Genomic DNA, 22384 nt, shown 5'->3' with positions numbered 1-22384 from the left:
ACAGAGGAGTCAGACAAGGTTTCATCTCCCATCTGCAAGCTATAAAACCAGGGAAGTCTGTGGTGTAATTCAGTGCAAGACAATAGACCTTAGAACATGGTGAGGAGTGGTGATGGGGGGATGGTGATATCTAGGGCAGGAGAAGCTGAAGCCCCAGCTTAATGAGACAGAGACAGAGAGAATTCACCCTTCCTCTTCGTTTGTTCTATTTGAGCCCTCAAGAGACTGCATCAGGCCCACTCACATTGGTACCGTGGATCTTCTTGATTCAGTCCACTGATTCAATGCCCAGAAAAAAAATTACAGATACCTTCCAAATTAAGGTTTTACTAGCTCCTTTATCCCAATCAAGTTAACAATGTAAAATTATCCATCACAAATATATTTTTATGTTAAGATCAAAATGAGGATCATTAAACTGAGAAAGTTGAATAACCAGACTAAAGACACATTGTAAACTTACCCAGACTGAGATTTATGGATAGGTTGTAAGGTAATTAATTATGCTGTACTTACAGCTAAGTATTTTTAAAACAAAACAAAAAAATCTCAGTGCTCAGAAGATCATCTTCATATTCTATAATAACAGGCATTCTTGCTATCACAATAAATATGAAAATATTTCGTATGAGTTACAAAAATAACTGTTCTTATAAACCGCTTACTTACACAGCTTGCTCTGGCAGTGTCTTAAAAAGACAATAATACAAACCTGTCTCTTTAATAGACTGAGCTTAGGTGATAATTAGATATCTTTAATACTCCCATCAGATCCTCAACTTAGTTTTTGGAGAACTAATATATATACACACACAACATGCATCAACTTCTTCAACTGTGAAGACAATATTTACTTTTACTTTGTTCTAGTCCTTCAAATTTAATGTCTGTGAATGTCCTATATGTGTGGTAGGATGTTTCATAACTGTGGTATCTTCCCTCTGACACTATCATGTATGTTGTATGGCCTTTCTACCGGCCTTACCTTTCTAAAATAAATAACACATTTATAAGAATAGTCCCTGAATTTAATCCCCGAGTGGAATTATACATATAATCACTGCATTAATGTTAGTCATGGATTAGATTAACATAGTGATTACATACCTAATTCCACTAACATTAGGAGCTAACAGCAATAGCTTCTAAATCATCAACATAGGCTTTAAACTAAATAAAATAAGGATGTGCATAATAATGAGGTTTTAATTTATTTTATATTAAAATAATTTTTTTTTAAAATACGCAAACAGATCTCCCAACCTATGAAACCTTGTCCACTCCTCTGTTTTTCAAATATTGCTGTATAACCAGGATGGTGAATAAGAAAGTGTAGTTCACGTAGTTGTCCTCTGTTTTACCTGAACCCTGAACTAACAAAAGCCACCAAAATATTTTTCTTTCTTAAACTTACAGGTAGAGTTGAATGGAATAAATTATTATTGTTTTTATTTAAAGGAATATGTTACTATTGCTGTTGTTTAAATGTTTGGACTTAAAGCTCCTTAGAAAAATGATCTTTACCTGGCTGGGAATGTGATTCAGTGATAGAACTCTTGCCTACCATGTGCAAGGCCCTGGGTTCAATCCCCAATAGAAAATGCTCTTTACCTTAAATGAGTGTGTGGCATAGAAAGGAAGATTAAAAGAATCCATGAAATGTCTTGACTTTTAGTATTTTAGTGAATTATATGATGAATAAGGGGGAGATGTGGAATTGGATGTTTGTTTCAATTTTCAAGTCTTTACGAAGGACATGGGTTTAAGTTTGTGGACACGTATTATGGTAGCAGGGAGGTAGCATAGGTGACTAAGGGTAGGTGTTCTGGAGTCTGACTTCCCGAATTCAAATCCCATCACTGCCCTGTATAGCTGGGCAACCTTGAAGTTACTTAAACTCACTGGCTTCAGTTTTCTTGTCAACAAAGTGATAAAAATCATCAGTGGTACCACTCCTGGGTTGTGAAGGTAGAAGGCATCAACCCCTACATAGCAGGGAGAATGATGCCTGTAGGGTATACTCAGAGTGGTATAAAAACCACAGTGTATGATGTTGGGATAGAATTGTTGTATGGAAGATAATTTGGGGAAGCTGGTAACAGCCAGTTCCATATCATCAGGTTGTGGTGGTAATAACTCTATTCCCAGGAAGACAACTGACTTGTTTTGGTCTTTTGGAATATTGGACAGACTCAGACCTACCTGGGTGCACATCTTGCTATTTACCTAAACTTCAGTTTCTTTGTGGGTCATTGTGAGACCTAAATAAGACCATTCAGTTCAACAAGTAAGTGTTGAGTGTCTACTGGGCACATTTATTGGTAGCAATACTTTCTGCCCTAGAGGAGTTCTAGTAAATATCACTGCTTTAGGAAAAAGTAGGTAAAAAGCTGGCATGGTGCTTAACAAATAGTAGATCTTCAATAAATACTAATTATCATCCTTTCTTTAGGGTCTACCTTTATCCAGGGATCTCTATAAGACCGAACTAGTGCTGTGCTTACCATGTATCTCTCAGGGCAGGGTTGGAAAACTTCTGTAAAGGACTAAAGAGTAAATACAGTAGGCTGTGCTGGTCATATTGTCTCTTTTACAACTATTCAGCCGTAGACAATATATCAATGGGTACATTTGGCTGTATTTCGTCAAAACTTTTATTTACAAAAACAGGCAGCTAGGAGATCACTGAGGTGAGCTGACCCTTTCCAGACTGAATTCTAGTGGATAGGCCTATGAGGAATTTGGATTTCGGCCATTGACCTGGATGTACTTTATTCACAGTATGTCAACTCATAAAAACAATGCCTGGGGGAGGAAGGACTTCTGTTTTTGAAAAAGTCAAATGTGTGAGCTGCCTGAAATGGGATAAAACCGGGCTGTTTGGGAAATGAGAGCGGCAGAATGGTAGGGCCACACAGTGTGTGTGTGGGGTGTAGAGTCCAACATGCTGGGAGACTTTTCAGGAGAGCTGTAAGAAAATGAGTGAGGTGGTAAGAACAGATAGGATAGATGTAAATGCCAACCACATTAAAGAAGTTGGCATGAAGGTGAAAGAGGAAGGGTTTTTCTAATGTATCAAAAATGGCAACCCAGACATTTGATTGAATGCTACAGATTCATGGATGTTAGGTTCACAAAGGATTTTAGAAGTTGGATAGTTGAGTCTTATTTCAGGTCATTGGGGCCCAGACATTGGTAGTGGCTTGAGTGAGTTTCAACCTCCCTAGGTGGAGAGCTGGCTCCTGAATCCAAGTACCCAGATTTCTTCTCCATTGCACTTTTCAGCTGCACAATCCAAGGGCTTGAAGGACTGAGATCATGGTTTACTTTCCATCTCCAGTGCTACTTCCTTAAGTTGCAGTTGGCCTCCCTGTCCCATTTCCAGGGTAGTGTTTCTGTAGCCTGTGAAGAGGCATGACAGCAGTTTTAGGCTGATTATCTTTTGAGACCACACTTTGGGCTTTAATTTGGTTGGGGCTGACTTTTGTTGGGGCTGCTAACAAATACTTGCCTTTATATGGCATGGCATTTGGATTCATTGCCATTGAGTTTCCAGGATAGGTAGAAGCCTAAGCCCCAAGCAGGTCCCACTTGCCAGCATGCTGAGCTGCTTATGTACAGGCTATACTTTTGTGATTTTATCTACTGTTGTGGATTCCAATCTTTTTCAGTTTCCTGGAAACTTTTCTGCCTCTAGGTGCATTTTTATAGTACCGACTGCAATCCATGATGTGGTTTAAAATGGGTCAGCCTTCAACAAAAATGACTAATAACTCAATTTTACACTTACATTTCAGAGAACAGAAGTGAAGAAAGGAAAGGAATTGAAGGAGTGCTCTGGCTTAGCCAAGGCTATCTCACCTAACATGGTACGGCCTCTAAAACCTGTACAGAGAATTGTCGGTAGCGGAATTCTTAACTAAATGAATGAATTCAGCAGATATTGGATTGACTCATGTACAAACAACTATGCTAGAATAAAGGATCATATTTAGCCTTTTAAAATGTGCTGCATGTTATGCTAATAGGTTATTAATATCAACATTACTACTGTTATTTCACTAGATATTAGATAATACCCTGTGGCTCTTGTACATACAATTTAGATGTCTGTTTGGCAACTCAAATTTGTGTTATTATAATATTAGAATTTACAGCAGCATTAGTCATTTGAGTATCCAATTTAATAGTCATGAAGCATTTTTGATTAATAGTTATTGTGAAAATAGTGTCAGGGACTGTGAGTTCACTACCTTAGAATGGCATCTGGCAGTTTTCTCTCTTCTATTTAAAATCATACCTTTTAAGCTGGAAGGGTCCTTAAGAGATTTTGTAATTCAACCTCTCGACATTTCAGATTAAGAATTTGCCTGGAGAGGTTAAGTCATTAGCTGGAATCTTACATTGTTAATTAGTAGCAGAACTGCAAGAAACCACCCAGGCCTTTTCCTGGGAAGTCAGGAGTAATTAGGATTTCTGGTTGAAGGGAACAGGTTTTAAGAATAGTATCATTGTCTCTACACTAGTTTGCCCAAATCTATCTTTGTAATATATTTTCGGCAAACCCTGACATTAAGCCAGTCTTACTCATTGTTCCTAAGTATTATAAAAATCCAGCAGGGATTTTTGTAATAATTAAATGTGCAGGGCACCAAGTAGGTGGCCTTGGAGGAATCAAAAAGATGCAAGGAAGTCCCTGGTCTTAAGAATTTTCCAAGTGCCCTGCCCTTCTCTCTCCTGAAAGGGAGAAAAGGTCAGGATTCCAGTGGAGGGTGGGAACTTTCAGACTTTCAAGGTGCTTCTGTAGCCTACAGGCCATGATCAGTGGGAGACAATGAATCCTTCTTGAATTTTTGTTGAATCTCAGAACCCACAGCACAAACCTGGAGTGAAGAAGAAGCAGCATGAGCTTATTGCTCCTCGGAGTTGGGGAGTGTCTGGATCCTGCAGGACTGAGTTAAGAAGTGGTTGTATGAATCAAAAAAAGCTTTTACTCAAAAAGGCTTAGCCTAAGCTGGGCATGGTGGCTGTTATGGTTTAGATGTGGTGTCCTGAAACACTCACATGTGAGACAACGCAAGAATGTCTGGAGGAGAAATGATTGGGTTAGAGCCTTAACCTAATCAGTGAATTAATCCCTGATGGGATTAACTGAGTGGTAACTGGAGGCAGGTGGGGTGTGACTGAAGCTGGGGGCGTGGCTATGGGGTATATATTTGTATCTGGTGAGTACTGAGGTGTCTCTGCTTCCTGATCACTATGTGAGATGCTTCTCTCTGTCACACTCTTCTGCCAGGTTGTTCTGCCTCACCTTGAGCCCCAACGAATGGAGCCAGCCTTCTATGGGCTAGACTTCTGAAGCCATGAGCCCTCAAATAAACTTTTCCTCCTAAAATTGTTCTGTTCAGATCCTTTAGTCACAGCAGTGAAAAAGCAGACTAAAAAGGAAATTGGTACTGAGAAGTGGGGTCCGTGCTGTGACTAACCTGACAATGTGGTTCATAATTTCTTGGAGCTTTTTTGAACTGGTGGGAGGAATTTTGAGATGTGTAGCAGTGCAAGCGGAGCTTAATGGCTGATTCTAGTGAGAGCTCAGAAGATCAGAATGCCAATAGCACTCTAGACAGTGAAGACAGGGTTCAAGAGGGTTTAGAGGAAAAGAAGAACACTATTGGTAATTGGACTAGTGGCTATTCATGGTTATGTTATGGCCGAGAAGTTGTCTGCATTTGGCTTGTGTCCTGAGACTTTCTATGAGGCTGATTTGAAAAGCGATGGACTTCTTAATCTGACAGAAGAAATTTCTAGGCAGCATAGTATTCAGGTGCTGGTGGCTTTTAGCCAAATTTATTGTGATAATCAGGAGCAGAAAGCAGAGCAGAAAGATTCAAAAAACTTGAACTTGAAAGGCAGGAGTAAAACTGGGGCTAAGGAAGTTGCATTTGTTAAAGACATTACCACCACTAAAGAAATACTAAAAACTTTGTGCAGAGACAGTATGAAAGAAGGTTTGAGGACATGTCAGAAGCTGGCAGAACCACACCCATTTCAAGCTCAAGGGAATAAGGTGAAAATTTTCTTGAGAACAGATCAGTGGGTCACCATTCTTGCTCAAGGGAGCCTAGGAAGTTTTTTCAATGCGCTTAGCCACCCAGACACTCAGAGGCTGCTGCAGCCAGGGTATCTGGAAGCTTGACTACTGCTCAAGATGGTAGTAGACTTGGTGTCAACCACATGTTGCTAGTTCTGCAGGAATGCAGGATGCTGGAGTTACGGGTCATGGAGGTTTCCACCAAGATTTCAAAGGAAGACCTTGAAGGCCAGGCAAAGTGCAGCAAGATCGGAGTCCCTGCAGGCACTCCCTGAGAAGGCAAAGTGTGGAGATTTGAGGAGGAAGCCGAAGCTGCAGTGGAGACCCCAGAGATTAAAAAATGCCAGTATTATGGGACATCATCCTAGGAAAGCTACAGGGGTTGAGAAGAGACAAGCCAACAGAGAGACCACTTTGACTGTAACAAACAAGGCCATAGGGGCAGAACTACACAAGCCCTTTGGAGAGAACATCTTGATGCCATGTGCCCCAGATGCCAGACATGGAGCTTGTTTGCCCAGCTGGACTTTGGTTTTGCTTTGGTCCTATCCCTTCCTTCTGTACCCCTAATTTTGTGAATGGAAATATTTACTGTGTACCTTTATATATTGGATACTTGTAAATTGCTTTTAATTTTATAGGAGTTTACAATGCGAGATTGTCCTGAGCCTCAGAGAAGACTTTGAACTTGAACTTTGAGCAGTATGAGAACTGTTGAGACTATGGGGACTCTTGGGAATGGACTAATTGCATTTTGCATTGTCAGATGAGAGTGAGCTTTGGGGGGTAAGAGGCGGAATGTTAAGGTTTAGATGTGGTGTCCCCCGAAAGCTCATGTGTGAGACAAAGTAAGAAGATTCAGAGGAGAAATGATTGGGTTATAGCATTAACCTATTCAGTGAATTAATCCCTGATGGGATTAACTGAGTGGTACCTGGAGGCAGGTGGGGTGTGGCTGTAGATAGTTCATTGGAAGTGTGGCTATCGGGTATATATTTGTACCTGGCCAGAAATAGAGTCTCTCTGTTTCCTGATCACCTTGTGAGCTGCTTCCCTCTGTCACACTCTTCTGCCATGATATTCTACCTCACCTTGAACCCTAAGGGATAGAGCCTACCTTCTATGAAGCTGGCCTTCTGTGGACTAAGACCTCTGAAACTGTGAGCCCTAAATAAACCTTTCCTCCTTTACAGTCGTTTGGTTGGATCCTTTAGTCACAACAACAAAAAAAGTTGACTAAAACAGTAGTTCACACCTGTAATCTCAGACTTGGGAGGCTGAGGTAGGAGGATTACAAGTTCCAGGCCAACCTTGGGAACTTAGTGAGGCCCTAAGTAATTTAGCAAGCCAAGTCTCAAAAAATAAATAAAAAGAGCTGGAGATATAACTCAGTGGTAAAGTGCCCATGGGCTCAATTCCCAGTACCAAAACCAAAACCAAAACCAAACAAACAAAAAATCTTTGTCTAGGAGATGAGCCTTTTTCTTGGGACTCCTTGATTCCTGGAATGGTACTACTATTCAAGTCCATAGGACAATATAGGACAGGAACAGGGATTTGTGAATTTGGTAGCTGAGAGAATGGTAGCAGAATAGAGTGACTATTTGAGGAAGTACTGAATATGTGAGTGGTGAGCTCCTAACAAGTGCTGTCCTACAGGATTCATGGTGTACTAGGTAGCAGGGTGTATTTGGAACCAAGCTGGCATTTCATGAAACTTGTGTGCAGTGTTGGGGATTGAACCTGTTGTTTCATGCATGCTGGGCAAGCATTCGATCACTGCACTACATCTCCAATCCCTTATAATACAAACTGGAAAGGAAAAGCTAAGTCTTGATCGCTTAACAAGTGTGTGGTACGTGGAAGAGGTAAGAGTGACCTAGTTCACCCTACTGAGTGAGATAGCAGCAAGACTTAAAACAATTCCTTGTCACGTCACTAGTGACAGACATTAACAGGGTGCTTACTGGGAGCCACTGTATGGAGCACTTTCTCATGTCATCTCTCATAATCTACTGACTTAATGAAGTGGCAACTATTATTATTACTTCCCACTTTAGAGAAAGGACATGAAGTCATTAGAACTTACCCCAAATTTTGTTGCCTAGTCACACAAGATATTTGGAACTATACAATATGATCCCAAAGCTTGGAACCTTTATCCTTATGCAAGGGTCCATGCCTGTCTTGGGCTCCATACTGGCCTGGGCATTGTCAGTCCAGTAGCTGGTGGGAGGGGGAGCTCTATACCTGTGGGTGCTGCACACCTCGGCCAAGTCATGGACGAGGCCCTTGGGTGCCTGAGAAGGGCCGTAGTGGTTCTGTGAGTATCCTTGTACTCCCAGGAAGGCAATGTTAAAAAGCAAACTAAAAGCACCACAACTAGTTAAGAGAAAGATCATAGAAGAAAGGGGAAATTTTTTATACAGTGGTTCCTCCCTCTCTGCAGAGGATACCAAGACCCACAGATGTCTGAAACCCCAGAGTATATCAAACCTTATGTTTTATCCTGTGCATACAGACCAAAGAGGAATGCTCGCCTTTTCACTGAAAGAAAGCATAATACAGCCTCTCTCTGGCATATTGGAATTGCCAGATCACTACTCTTGTTCTTTGGTGTCATTACAAGTTAAAAGAAGAGCTACTTGAACACAAGCACTGCACCTTGGTGGTTGATCTGGTAGCTGAGATGACTTCTAAGACACTATGGGGTGGGTAGTGTGTGTAGCTTTTCAACGCTGTGCTGCACAAAGGGCTGATTCACACTCTGAGCAGGATGGAGTGGGACAGTGTGAGATTTCATCACACTCTTTAGAACAGTCTGTAAGTTTCAATTTTATGAATTGTTTATTTCTGGAATTTTCCATTTAATAGTTTTGGACAGCAACTGACCATGGGTAACTAAAACTTCAGAAAGCAAAACTGTGGGTAAGGGGGATAGCCATTGTATTTAAATACCTTTAATGGCATTTCCCTCTTCTTCACTCTTTGAACAGGAAGTTTATTTTGTTTCAAACACTGCAGATCCCTGAAGAGAAGGCAGTGAGAAAACATGGAGAAAAGGAAGGAAGTTGCCCTTGTGCAGGGGGCTTTCACCATGGGGAGGGAAAGGTGGTCAGTTTACTTGGATTCGTATAAGAACAAAGACTGCTTAAGCTGTCTCAGCTGAGGTTCGGTACATGTTGTAAAGGCATCTAAATCCACCCCCCCGCCTTTTTTAAAATTTTAGTGTTCACCACAATAATCTTCTGATTATAATTTGTCTTTCTTATAGTTTAGCAATGAGAGAGAGTGTGGTGGTCAGGTGAATTTGATTTCCTAATTCCTATAGTTTTTTTAAAAATCATAATCTATCTAATTGGCATTTTGATTTTTCTGTATGCTTATTTTATGAAATGCAAACTTTGAAAACACACCCTGCGTGTTGGAATGTCACAAATAGCTTTCTGAGATTGCAAGCCAGAATGAGTAGCACCCTGTGGGTCTCCCTGGAGATGGTCTGCTGGTGGTTTCTGTCACAGGAAAGCAGGGAGCTAAAACTCCAAACCTCAGTTCTTGTGTTCCTATGAAAGAAAGTCAAGCCAGACACCAAAAGTCATCAAGAGAACTTTATTATAAGTGAAAGCAAAGTAAAAGCAAAGTGAGGCTCAAGCAGAGAGCACTCTCAAGAGAGAGAGTGGGTTGTCTGTGAGCAGAGAATGAAGGAGATAATGCTGTCCTTATTTTATTACTGTTTGATATTTATTGGGAGAACTGGGGCCCACCTTCTGTACTCTTTGCCAGTCAGGTGTTGACTCCTTCTTCATGTTGGGTGGTGGAGTTTTTGACCTTTGTAAGTCTTCTCCAGAATTTTCATGGTGGCCATCCTATTTAGGGGGGCTTCATCTATAAGTTAATCCCATGTTAATGTGGACACCGGGGTCAATAGCTCATCAGAAGTTACGTTAGTGTGCCTAAAGGAATCTTCCTTTCCAGACAAATGGAGACACCTATAACCATATTTCCTAACTTCACATCAACCTCAGTGGACCCTGTCAAGAGTTAGTTCCATTAATCCTATTCTCTTGACATGGTTTCCAAGTAGCTACCTTGCTTTTGTTTATTTATTTATTTATTTTTACAAATTAACTACCACCTTTTGTTTTCTTGTCCACTCTTAAGATAGTTTCAAGAAGGACCCTAAAGTAATTTAGAGAACACTTTGCGATCTTACCGTGCATTTCACTGCTCATTGCTAGCTACTACCTAACAGTTTCCACCGGGAGTGAGTCTCCAGCATTGCAGTGTGATGGGGCACATCTGTGCTTACTTTTCCAGAGCATTTGTGCTCTGGGCACAAAGAGCAACTGTGAAGCTCACTTGGACCACATCTCTTTTGACTGTACCTAATAAGGCTGTGACTTCTAAATAGGATGGAATTACTGTGCATTTGAAAGGGTCGGAAACCAAGCTAAAATTGTGATATTCTTTCTAATTTTAGAATGAGAAAACAAGTTTGTGGTCTTTAAAAGATGTTTTAAAAAACATTTGCTGCCAAACACCTGCTTTACCATATGCCATAAGTACTTAGGTAATCCTGAAAGCAGAGATAGGCTTTCACAGAAGAGTTTAATTATGAATCCAAAACCTTATGAAACTTGCTAATGAAAGCTTTTCAGTGTCTACCGGCTACAAGTGATAAAGCATGACTGGGGAGACTGCAAAGGCTAAAATTAAATCCTTATTTCTTCCCAAAGAAAATATTTATTCCCAAATTCATGTCAAGACTGTCCTTGAAGACAACTGCTTAGTATGTTCAGGCACATATGTTTATAAATGTACACATATAAAGGTACGGCGACCCAGTGGAGCTGAGCATGGAGGAAAACATAAGGGTCAGACATTCTGCTTAGGTAGCCAACAGAAATACAAATGTTGTTAAAGGCAGGACTCTATGGTCATGATGGTCCTCAAATCAAACTTGCTTAAGCAGGAAGAGAATGTTTTTAACCCATGCCATTGAAAACTCCAAGGATAGTTCTAGGTTTTGTGTGTGGAGGTGCAGGCCTCAGTGTTGTTGAGATGGGGGTCTCTCACTTGGTCAACTTTCCATCCTCCATGTTCAATGCTTTCCTCAGCTCCTAAAGAAAAGCAAGGGTCGAACTGTAACTCAGACAGACTGAGCACTGTTGTTTTGTCTTGTAGGATGCAAGCCCCCAAACCTGTCACTATGGCTGGGGAGGGAATGTGCTGCCGGCCTGAGGCTGAGAGCCTCTTCTACCCTTGAGGCCTCACTCAATTCTAATGGACTGAGCCCAGGCAGGAATCAGGGCTGCATGGTGATCAACCCCAATATGACATTTTTTTCATCATGGTGGATAGATTAGTATAAAAGAGAGCATAAAGTACTGGGGGCGGGCAAATAAAATAAGAAGGGATTCTTATGTTGGGGAAGTTGGAAAAGCTTTGTGAGAGGGACTCACCAAACCAATGTGATTTGACTAGAAATGTAGAAAGAAAGTCATTTCAGGCAGACATCTCTGTTCTTGATAGAGATGGAGACAGCAGGTGACTGAGATAGGGACCTGGTTGGGGAAGAATATACAATTGGAAAACAGATATTTTTAGAGGAGCGGTGGGTGTGGTGTGGAAAGTCATTAGGGGGGTCGTGCTATAAGAGGTCTCAAGTGCCAGATCACGGTACTTAATTTAGTAGGCTGTAAGAAGTTCTTGAAATAATTCAAAGTGTGGATAATGCACCAACAGAGCTACAGTTAACACAGACCAGGAGCAGCTGGAGGATGTGCTGAAACAGGGAAACCAGTTAAGAGTTCTTCAGGCAAATGGATGCAGTGGCACGTGCCTACAATCTCAGTGACTCGGGAGGCTGAGGCAGGAGGACTGCAAGTTCAAGGCCAGCCTCAGTAATTTAGCAAGACCTAGCCTCGAAATAAAAAATAAAAAGGACTGGAGATGTAGCTCAGTGGTAAAGTGCCCCCGGGTTATATCCTCAGTACCAAAAAAAGCAAAACTTCTTCACGCAAGAGAATGCTACAGGGACTGGAAAGGTAGGGCAAGATGGAGAAGAAAGCATGGGACTTGAATGAAGAGAGTCCAACAAATCAAAACTTTTGGATATATAATGGGGAGTAGAGGGTGGGGAGTAGAGAAGAATGGAGAAACTTTAGATTGTGTAGAGGGAAATGACAGGGAAGGGAGTATGAAAAACGGTGGAATGAGATAGATATCCTTACCCTATGTACGTGTATGATTACACGAATGGTATGAATCTACATTGTGCACAACCATAGAAATGAAATGATGTGCCCCATTTGTGTACAATGAATCAAAATGCAGTCTGTAAAAAATAACAATTAAAAAAAATAAAGAAAAACAAAAAATAAACTTTTGAGTGTAGGTCTTAGATATAGAAATAAGGAAGGTTGGTGGTGGGGAAAGGAGTGAGATCTTGTGTTTGTCCTTGGAAATACTGACTACCATATAACTGTGGCGTTCTTGGTCAAGCACTGAATGGAGACTCAACCGTGGAGCAGAGGGAACAGCTGTGGTTCAGCAACCCAGTGATTCCCAGCCCGAGGCAGTCTAGGAAATGCATTGGGGCAATTTTGATTGCGACTGGAAGGGCTGCTGGAACTTAGTGGAGGCTGCCCTGTTCTCCTGGTGACAGCCTGCACAAGAAAGAGCTGTTTCACCCAAATGTCAGTAGTACTTTCTGTCCTGAAGATTGAGGATTCCTTAGGACCTTGGCAAAGAGCAGACAATCTTGTTGGCAAGCACAAATTCTTACTCCTTATTGTTTTTATGTCTGTAATGAGGGTGATGAACATGGCAAGAAATGTTGGTACTTTTGTGATTTTAGATAAGAAATTTCCTTTTGGAAGAAAGGGGAAAGACATTTGGCTGAGATAGAGCTAGAAGTTATGAGAAACTCCCTGGGTTCTTTTCATTTTTTCTTTTTGGTCCTGGGGACTGAACCCAGGGGTGTTTTACTGTGGAAAGCCATCCATGAATGGTGTGAGAACAGGGTGAAGTTCCAACCATTAGACAGGAAAACCTGGTCTCAGGAACTCACAGTCAGATATCCACTGTTGAAGAACACCTGAGTCACATGGTAACCTGTTCTAACTCACCACTCAAGGTTCAAGCACAAGCACCAGAGATGGAAGTGACCCATTAGAGCCAAATGGCCTGCTTACCCCCACCCCTCTCCTGTTTTTTTTTTTTCTCAAAGAAGCGTTTGCTGATCCCTTTTGATCTGTACCACTATAAAAAAAGCAAGTGCAGGCTCCTTCCTTTGTTAGAGCCAGACCCTTCTGGAAAGCTCAACTGGTCACACCCCTGCTTTTACCATAGTCTGGCCTTTTGTCTTATTTTATGATATATGAATTTCATACCTTTTATTTCACAGCCAGCCCATCCCTCCGACAGGAACCCTTTCCCTTGCCCACGTAGGACGTGAGCAAGATTTTACCACTGAGTTACATCCTCAGCCCTCTTTATTTATTTTTTAATATTTCAAGGCAGAATCTTGCTAAGTTGCCACGGCTGGCCTCCAACTTGTGATCCTCCTGCCCTAGTCTCTCGAGTTGCTGGGACTTGCAGTCGTACGCCACTATGATTGGCTTCACTTTCTTATCTGCCACCTTGTATGTGCTCGCAGTGATCAGTTCTCTCTACTTCTGTTTCTTTATCCATTACAAGGAAAAGAAGGGGGTGACTTTGTATCTGAGGAGAGGAGACATATCCTGGTCATATTGGTGGATGCACTACTACACTGTGGTCAGTTCTCCTTATGTATTACTCTCTTTGGTCCTGACTTTGGTTGTGTTTCTTTTCACTAAGTGGGGTTTTAATGGGTGCTGGCTTGATCCCTTCTTCCTCTTGAGATAAAATTATGTAATCGAGTTTGTTGGAAGGAGGCCCCTCTTTTGTATCCCACAGTGCAGAGGTTGTCTCTGCCCTAGTCTTGGTTGCTGCTGCGCTTACAGATGCTGTGAATGCTGTGAGTTTCCATCTGGGGATACAGACCAGTGCAGAATTTCCCATGGACTGAGAAACTGGAAACCAAGGCAGCTCTCTCGTATCTTAGTCTGCCTTGTTCTCAGTTGCAGGGCTGGGTTTTATCTCCTGGTAGGAGTTGTGCTTTTCTGATACTAATCTTTATGAAAAAAATGTACGCTGTGTAGGTAAAAAGGAAACATGGGAAGTAAGTTAAAAAAGAATCAATGAATCGTGATAAGAACAATTCCTCCTCCACATACCCTTTTTATTTATTTGGGTTGTTGAGTATAAGCAACAGAATATTCAAACATACTTTAGAGAATTATATAGTCAAATAGTAGTGACTCCGAGGCTCCTGGGATTTTTTTTTTTTTTAGATGAACTCTTGATGTGTAGCTCAGGTTGGTCTTGAATTCTTGGGCTCAAGTGTTTCTTCCACCTCTGCTTCCCAAGTGCAGCCTCTTGGGAAAAACTAAAACTGCCTTTTACATTACTGAACAATGGGAAAGTAATGGCATTCGTACCAGCAGCCAGGGGACGACGTGTCTGTGAAACTGGGTTTGTCGTCACAAGAACCATCATGAATTAGTCAAACAGGGACTTGGGTGGGATGCTTTTTGTTTCTCTGCATTCTCTCTAAATCCTACTGCTCTTCAGAGTCTAAGTCCCCTCTTGGCCTGAAGTCACTTCTGATGTTGGGGACGCTCTGATTTCTCCTTGAATTTCCCACTGCTTCTGTGCCAACCTCGAAGTGCCACTAGAGACTTGTTTCATGAGTGGAGCTGTGCCCTCTATGGGGTGCTCAGCTCCTAGAAGACAGGGTGGTCCTCGTATGCTGGCCCGTCAGGCTGACAGGTATGCAACAGGAGCTTAGAGTGTTCCTATCAGATTTTGTTTCAAAGAAGTATGAAGTATTCACTTATATTTTTGGACAACAAGCATTTGAAAAGAACTAAAGGGAAGTAGTAGCACAACCTTTGTATTCAATTATGCCACTATTGAAAATGAAATCACCTGTGACATTTGAAGGGATTTTGAGGGTAAATGCCTTCTGCATTCCATTGCGTGTTTTTCTCCCTAAACACTTGAAAGCTGAGAACGGCTTGGAAAAAGTGTTTTCTTTATTCAAAAAAGATAAAAAATTTCCTAATTTCCTTATTTTCCCTTTCATACCATGCCCTATTAATTTCTACCTTTAATAAAGAAACTCAGATTGGGCTTAATTTTTTTTTTTTTTTAATGACAGCAATTTGATGAATTGAGTAGATGAAAATTCTTCTTAGACGACTGCTGGAAAAGTATTTATTACATTCTTCCACATGTCATTACATTTCTCCTTTGCACATATTAATTTTAGCTTTTACTATTAATGATTTGAGGATAGAATATCATATCTATGTAGATTTTTTGGCTTTTTTTTTCAGGGAAAAAAGTTCAATCTTTTATAGTTCAGAACTCCACTGTTTTAGGTACCCCAAATTTTAAGCTCTACTTTCTTGTTCTCTGGGTTTATCAGTAACCAAATTAGATAATATATAGAATATGAAACCAGTGAGAGCATTGGATGAAATGTAAATTAACTATCATATTTTTAGATGTTTTAGAAGTTTAGTGTTTTTTAGATTAAAATAAGATGTACTTGATGGTTGTTATCTGAATTTTTAAAAACAGAATCTTGCCTTTTTTGTTTTGGGTTTGTTGTTTTTATAATTTAATTTTTATGTAGGTGTACGATCCAGCCTGGGCCCATCAGAGACTCCTTGCCCTATCAGATTACAATGATGGGTTTTCAGATTGACCACAAGAGGTCAGTTAGAGCTGATGAGTTTTCACTGGAAAATTTGTTGGAATTCTTAAGAAAGAGATACTTTTTCACTGGACTTGAAGCTGGAAAGATGTAAGCCTGGTTGCTACTACAACTGTGAGAGCCTGCTAGGAAATGGGGATCTTGCAGAGAAAAACCGAAGTGAGAAGTGAAGAAAAAGAGATCCAGTTCTGATGAGGTCTCCTGATCCAGCTGCATCTGAAGATGAGATCCACCCTTAGATATTTTAGTTAAGTGAGCCTCTTTTCTTTTCCTTTCCTGCCCTCTCATTCCCCTCCCCTCCTTTCTTCCCTCTTTTTGCCCTTTTCTCCTTTTCTACCCTTCCCTTTTCCTCCCCTCCCATTATTTGCATCTGAAAGAATTCTAGCAAGAAAGGTGAACAGATTCAGGAGCTGTCCAACCTGGACAGTTGCTAGTCTCTGCCCGTCACTGGAAGGAGGAACTCTTCAACCCCATCAAGGGATGCAGAACCAGGTGGATGGGGGCAATGATGTTCAGGGCACTTATGAGCATCTCAGAGAAAATCACTGAGGAGGGTTTTTTCATGGGTGGTTTCTGGGAGGAACACCATGGGACCATGGACCTAGCCATTGTTGTGCATCAGAGAAACATGGAAGCTCTAGAGGCCCATCTGTGATAAGACCCTTCTCCTTGGGCCCAAAGGGTTGAGGATGGGGTATGAGGCTGTGACACAGACCATGCTTTCTGTATTCAACATATTCTAACTAACAGGCCTCTACTTTAGGAGTCTGGATGTTAGAATGATTAATTTACCTCTTCTAATGTACTTGAGGGAAGACATTAGAAACCCTAGCAAATGCTTTCATCCAAAACTTATCTATCCTGGAATGACCTTTTACATCCTATACTACATACATTTTGTAGGAATCAATTCTAAAAAAAGTAGACAGCAATGGAGACAGGATGAGAGCTGTTTTCATTATCGGATAGAAGATGGCAGCCAGTGCCTTTTGTAGATGTGTGAGCTCCCTTACACAAGTTACAAAGTAGATGTCTGGATTAATTGGTACTACCGGAACCTTTACAGAAATTTTCTTAGCTGGTATCCAACTGAATGTGAAGGATCTTTTGAAATGTCTTTCTTTTGCCTGGTATGAAAATGTTGTTATTAGAGTGAAATGAATACTATCCTAATACATCTATTAATTTCCCTTAATTTCTGATGAAATGAGATTCATAGTATCTACCCACCTCTATTCTGCTCCTGTCAAAACGCAGGCCTTTATGATAGTGGTTGATGTGCACTTTCTTACATTGTCTGTCCATTGTTAAATAGATAAGTGGTATGTGTGAATAGTCATTTCATTTTTACTGAAAGTTATATTTAAGTGCTTATTTTCACCAATGGTATATTTAAAATACCTCATTAAACACTTAGTAAAACTATATACTTTTTATTATAAATGTATTTGATGGTAACTAAGATCAGTCGCCCAAAGGCTGCATTTTATATTTCTCTTGTTTTGTTTTGTTGTGCTGGGGATCGAGCCCAGGGCCTCATACATGCTAGACAAGTGCTGTACCACTGAGATACACCCCCAGCACGGGAGGCTATATTTTAAAATACAGCTTCTTTGAAGAGTTATTTATAGTAAGATGATACTGTGTGATTTCATATTCTTTTATTGGAGGATTACACTGTAATCGAAAGAGTTTGTGAAACAGATTTTCTTTTCTGGTTCCTGAAGTTGGTTTTGGAAAAATTCTGGCTGCATTGTATTAGGCAGAATCCCACACCCTCCACACCCTCACCCACATTTTCTGGTGATGTGCCATTTTCTAAATATGTCCTGCCTGTTCCAAAAAGAATATCAATAGCTGGAAGCAGTTAGAGAATGTTAATTTAGCACTTGTGTTGAAGAGTGGCACTCAGTTTCCTAGATTGTGTCCTGTTCCCGTATGAGTTGTTCGGATGACTTATTTTCCCTTTCCTTTTCTTTGAAAAATAAAAAAAAATTTCAACATTAATAAAACTAGTCTTGGTGCTGCACTGGTTGGCATTTATATCAACTTTCATCTTGAAGTAAAATTGGGTCTGTAGAAAGTTGGCAGAGACAGGCTGTTTTTAGACTGCAGTTTTAGTCATCTGGTTCAAGATATTTTTCACTAATAAATTCTCTCTTAAAAATCCAGTTCTCTAAAATCTCTGTCACCTCCAAGGCCTGGGTGTAGGTTATTTGGATAGGTGGTTTATAAAGTCAGTTAATGGTCATCTTGAGCAGTGGTTTCTAAACTCTTTTGATCTTGCATACTGATCATTAAAAGCTTACTTAATGGATCAAAGGCCTAGGAATTAGATCTGAAACTTTGTAACTTCTGTAAGAAAATGTAGGGCCAACACGCCCGCCTGTAGGCACAGACAATGACTTCCTCAATAGGACCCCTAAAGCTCAGAAAATAATTACAAAATTAATACATGGAATGACATCAAATTGAAAAGCTTCTGCACAGCAAAGGAAATAAGAATGTGAAGAGGGAATATAAGAAGTGGTAGAAAATCTTTGCTAGCTACTTTTCTGACAGGGAATTAATATCCAGAATTAAGAAATCAAAAAATTTACCACCATAAAAACAAATAACCCAATTCACAAATGGGCAAATGAACTAAACAGACACTTTTCAAAAGAAGAAATACAAATGACCAACAAAAATATCAGCATCTTTTGCAATTAGGGAAATGCAAATCAAAACTGCACTGAAATTTCATCTCCAGTTAGAGTGGCAGCCATCAAGAATACAAATTGCATGAAATGCTGTAGAAGATGTGGGGGAAAGGAACACTTTTTTAATGTTGGTGGGATTGTAAATTAGTACAACCACTCTGGAAATCAGTATGGAGGTTCCCCCCAAAAACCAGGACTTGAAGTATATAACCCAGCAACCCCACTCCTTGGTATATATCCAAAAGATCTAAAATAAGCTACTATAGGGATATGACCACATCAATGTTCATAACATCACAGTTCATAATAGCCAAGGTATGGAACCATCCCAGATGCTCATCAACAGATGAAGAGTTAAAGAAAATGTGATATATATGATATATTTGATGGAGTTTTACTCAGTCATAAATAAGAATGGAAACTGTGGTATATATACACAATGGAATATTACTCAGCCATAAAGAAGAATAAAATTGTGGCATTTGCTAGTAAATGGATGAAGTTGAAAAATATCATGCTAAGTGAAAATAGGCCAAGCCCAAAAAACCAAAGGCTGAATGTTTTCTCTGACAAGTGCATGACAGTATATAACAAGGGGAAGTGGTAGGGGTAAGAGAAGAATGAAGGAACTTTGTATAGTGTAGAGGAAAATAGGGTAGAAGGTGGTGGAGGAAGGAAAGATAGTAGAATGAAACAGACAGTATTACCCTATGTATATGTATGATTACATGAATGGTGTGAATCTACATTGTGTACAACCATAGAAATGAAAAGTTGTACCCCATTTGTTTACAGTGAATCAAAATGCAGTCTGTAAAAATAAAAATGATTTTATTTTATTTTATTTATTTATTTATTTATTTTGTGGTGCTGGGGATTGAACCCAGGGCCCTGTGTTTACCTTGAAAGCACCTTACCAACTGAGCTATGTCCCCAGCCCTAAAAATAATTTTAATAAAAAAAAAGAATGGAATTATGGCATTTGTTGTTAAATGGATAGAACCTGTGAACATCATGCTAAGTGAAATAAGCCAGACCCCCAAAAATCAAGGATTAGATGATTTCTCTCATGTGCAGAAACTAGACCAAAATAAGGGGAAGACAGAGAAGGGGATGGGGATTCCATGAAAATAGAAGAGAAAACAAGTAAAGGAAGGGGATTGAGGGAGAAGGAGAAGAGATGGGAGAAAGGAAGGAATGGTGGAATGAAACTGACCAACCTATCCTATGTATGTATATGAAAATAGCACAGTGAATTTCATCTTTATGTATATTTATGGTCACTAACTTAAAAAGAATAAAAGTAAATAGAAGAAAACCTGGAGAATAAAGGAAAGGGCAGGGGGAGGGAGAACGTGGGGGGAAAGGAAATACTGAGGACTGAACAAATTAAATTCCATACTTGTATAATTATGTCAAGAAGAACTCCAATATTATGTATAATTATAATGCACTAATAAAACATATTAGGAATGGAACCACCAAATGACCTATTATACCACTCTGCAGTATCTAGCCTAAAGAATTAAAGTCAATGATACATGCGTACCCATATTTATAGCAGCACAATTTGCAGTAGCCAAATTATGGAACCAGCCTAGGTTCATCAACAGATGAATGGATATAGATAATGTGGTATATATACACAGTGGAGTTTCATTCAGTCACCAAACAAATGAAATTATGTTATTTGCTGGTAAATGAACAGAAATGGAGAAAATCATGCTGAGTGAAGTAAGTAGAACTCAGAGAGTCAAGGGTTGAGTATTTTCTCTCATATGTGGGAGCTAGAGAGAAAAAAAGAAAAAAGAAAAGGTATGTGTGTGTGTGTGGAAGGGTCTCATGAAAATAGAAGGGAGACTAGTGGATTGGAAGGAGGGAACCAGGGGAAGGTGATAGGGCAGATGGAGGTGCTGGGGAATGAAATTGACTGAATTATACTGTTATATTATGTGCATATAGAAATATGTAACCGTAAATCCCATTGTTGTGTATAATTATAATATGCCAATAAAAAAAAAAGAACTGTAGCAGATGAGTGCCCCCTCCTCCCCAGTTTAAATGGCATATACCTACTGCTGTGCAGGTGTATGTTTTATAAATCAATTCACATTTGCGTTTGTTATGTGTATTATACAACAGGGGTGAGGGTGTACCTCAGGGGGTGGATTACTTCCTAGAATGTGTAAGTCCCTGGTTTGGATTCCCAGCACCACCAAAAAAAAAAAAAAAAAAAAAAAAAAAAAAATGGAACAAAGAAAGGAAGGAAGAAAGGCAATAGATTAAACCTAGAAAGTTAAAAGATGTTATGAAAAACAACAACAACAAAGAAACCATGTAAGTTCCAATATTTTCTTCCTGTAGCCAATCTTCTCCACCTTAGCAACCACTGATTTAGAAAGCAAAAGATCATTCAGTGCACCCAAATGGTTCTTTTTGAACTATAATACTAATTTCAGTTTGTTATTTTTGAAAAATGTGATGGTTTGTACACTTTTTTTAAAAAAATATTTTGTTTTAGTTGTAGATGGACACCATACCTTTATTTTATTTATTTATTTTTATGTGGTGCTGAGGATCAAACCCAGTGCCTTACACATGCTAGGCAAGCACTCTACCACTGAACCACAACCCCAGCCCCAGTTAGCACACTTAAGAATGCATATGAGGGCTGGGGAGATAGCTCAGTTGGTAGAGTGCTTGCCTTGCAAGCACAAGGCCCTGGGTTTGATCCCCAGCACTGCAAAAAAAAAAAAAAAAAAAAAAAAAAAAAAAAAAAGAATGCATATGAGTTGAATATAACTTCTGGTCACCATCAATAGCTGTCAGTTATCTATTAAGGAATGTGGTTACCAATTTACCAGGACAAGGTCTTAATATTTTATTATGAAATATTTAAGAAATGCAAAAAGTATAAAATATAATATGGTGCACACCCATGTCTTCATTTTCCCTCCTCTTTGCAAAGAATTGTTGCTTTTTTGATAAGGATGTAAGTAAGGAGTCACTAGCCTGCTGAAAGACATTTTGCAAACAAAAGGCTGAAGGGAAGGATGAGGCAGGTAAATGTAGGAATGAAACAGCAACTCAGGCTTCCCATCATGATCTTCACACCTGCAGGCTGGGTTTAGACAACCTGCATGTATTTATATCATCCTTCCCTTTGCTTCCTTGGTCTCCACTCCAGTTCCCATCTTACAGATTTTTGCTTCTCTTCAGTTGTTTTGAAGGAAGACCTTATGCCTTCATATACTTAGAAAATCTATAACTCTGGATGTGAAACTATTAACCATCAATGAAAAAGTGGATTGTCTGACAAACCCACATAAATACCATTATCTCATACTTGACGAAAGCGCCAAAAACATACATTGGAGGAAAGATAGACTCTTCAACAAGCCTGCTTAGAAAACTGGAAATACATATGTGACAAAATGAAATTAGGCCCCTATCTCTCACCCTGCACAAAACTCAACTCTAAGTGTATCAAGAACCTAGGTGTGGGATGGGGAGATAGCTCAGCTGGTAGAGTGCTTGCCTTGCAAGCACAAGGCCCTGAGTTCGATCCCCAGTACCGCAAAAAAAAAAAAAAAGAAAAAGAAAAATGTGTTAGTAAGAACCTAGGTGTTAGACCAGAGGCCCTGTGTCCACTAGAAGAAAAAGTAGGCCCAACTTCCCATCATGTTGGCTTAGGATCTGCATTCCTCAACAAGACTCCCAAAGCACAAGAAGCAAAATCAAGAATCAATAAATTGGGATCTGCAAGCAGCCTCAGGGATCAGG

General features: G+C 39.9%; 1 protein-coding gene and 1 pseudogene across 2 annotated transcripts in view; both read left to right on the top strand.

Annotated features, from left to right (window-relative positions):
- The window catches only part of Hecw2 (HECT, C2 and WW domain containing E3 ubiquitin protein ligase 2), a 373687-nt gene that overhangs the window by 87066 nt on the left and 264237 nt on the right, over positions 1-22384 (top strand). The gene's annotated exons all lie outside the window — the stretch shown is intronic.
- Positions 14886-22384, top strand: part of LOC124979513 (high mobility group protein B2-like) — a 30137-nt pseudogene continuing 22638 nt past the window's right edge.

The sequence above is a fragment of the Sciurus carolinensis genome, chromosome 3 (assembly GCF_902686445.1).
Source record: "Sciurus carolinensis chromosome 3, mSciCar1.2, whole genome shotgun sequence".
Lineage (NCBI taxonomy): Eukaryota > Metazoa > Chordata > Mammalia > Rodentia > Sciuridae > Sciurus > Sciurus carolinensis.
The sequence above is the reverse complement of the archived record's forward strand: the minus strand, read 5'-3'. Positions and strand labels throughout refer to the sequence as shown.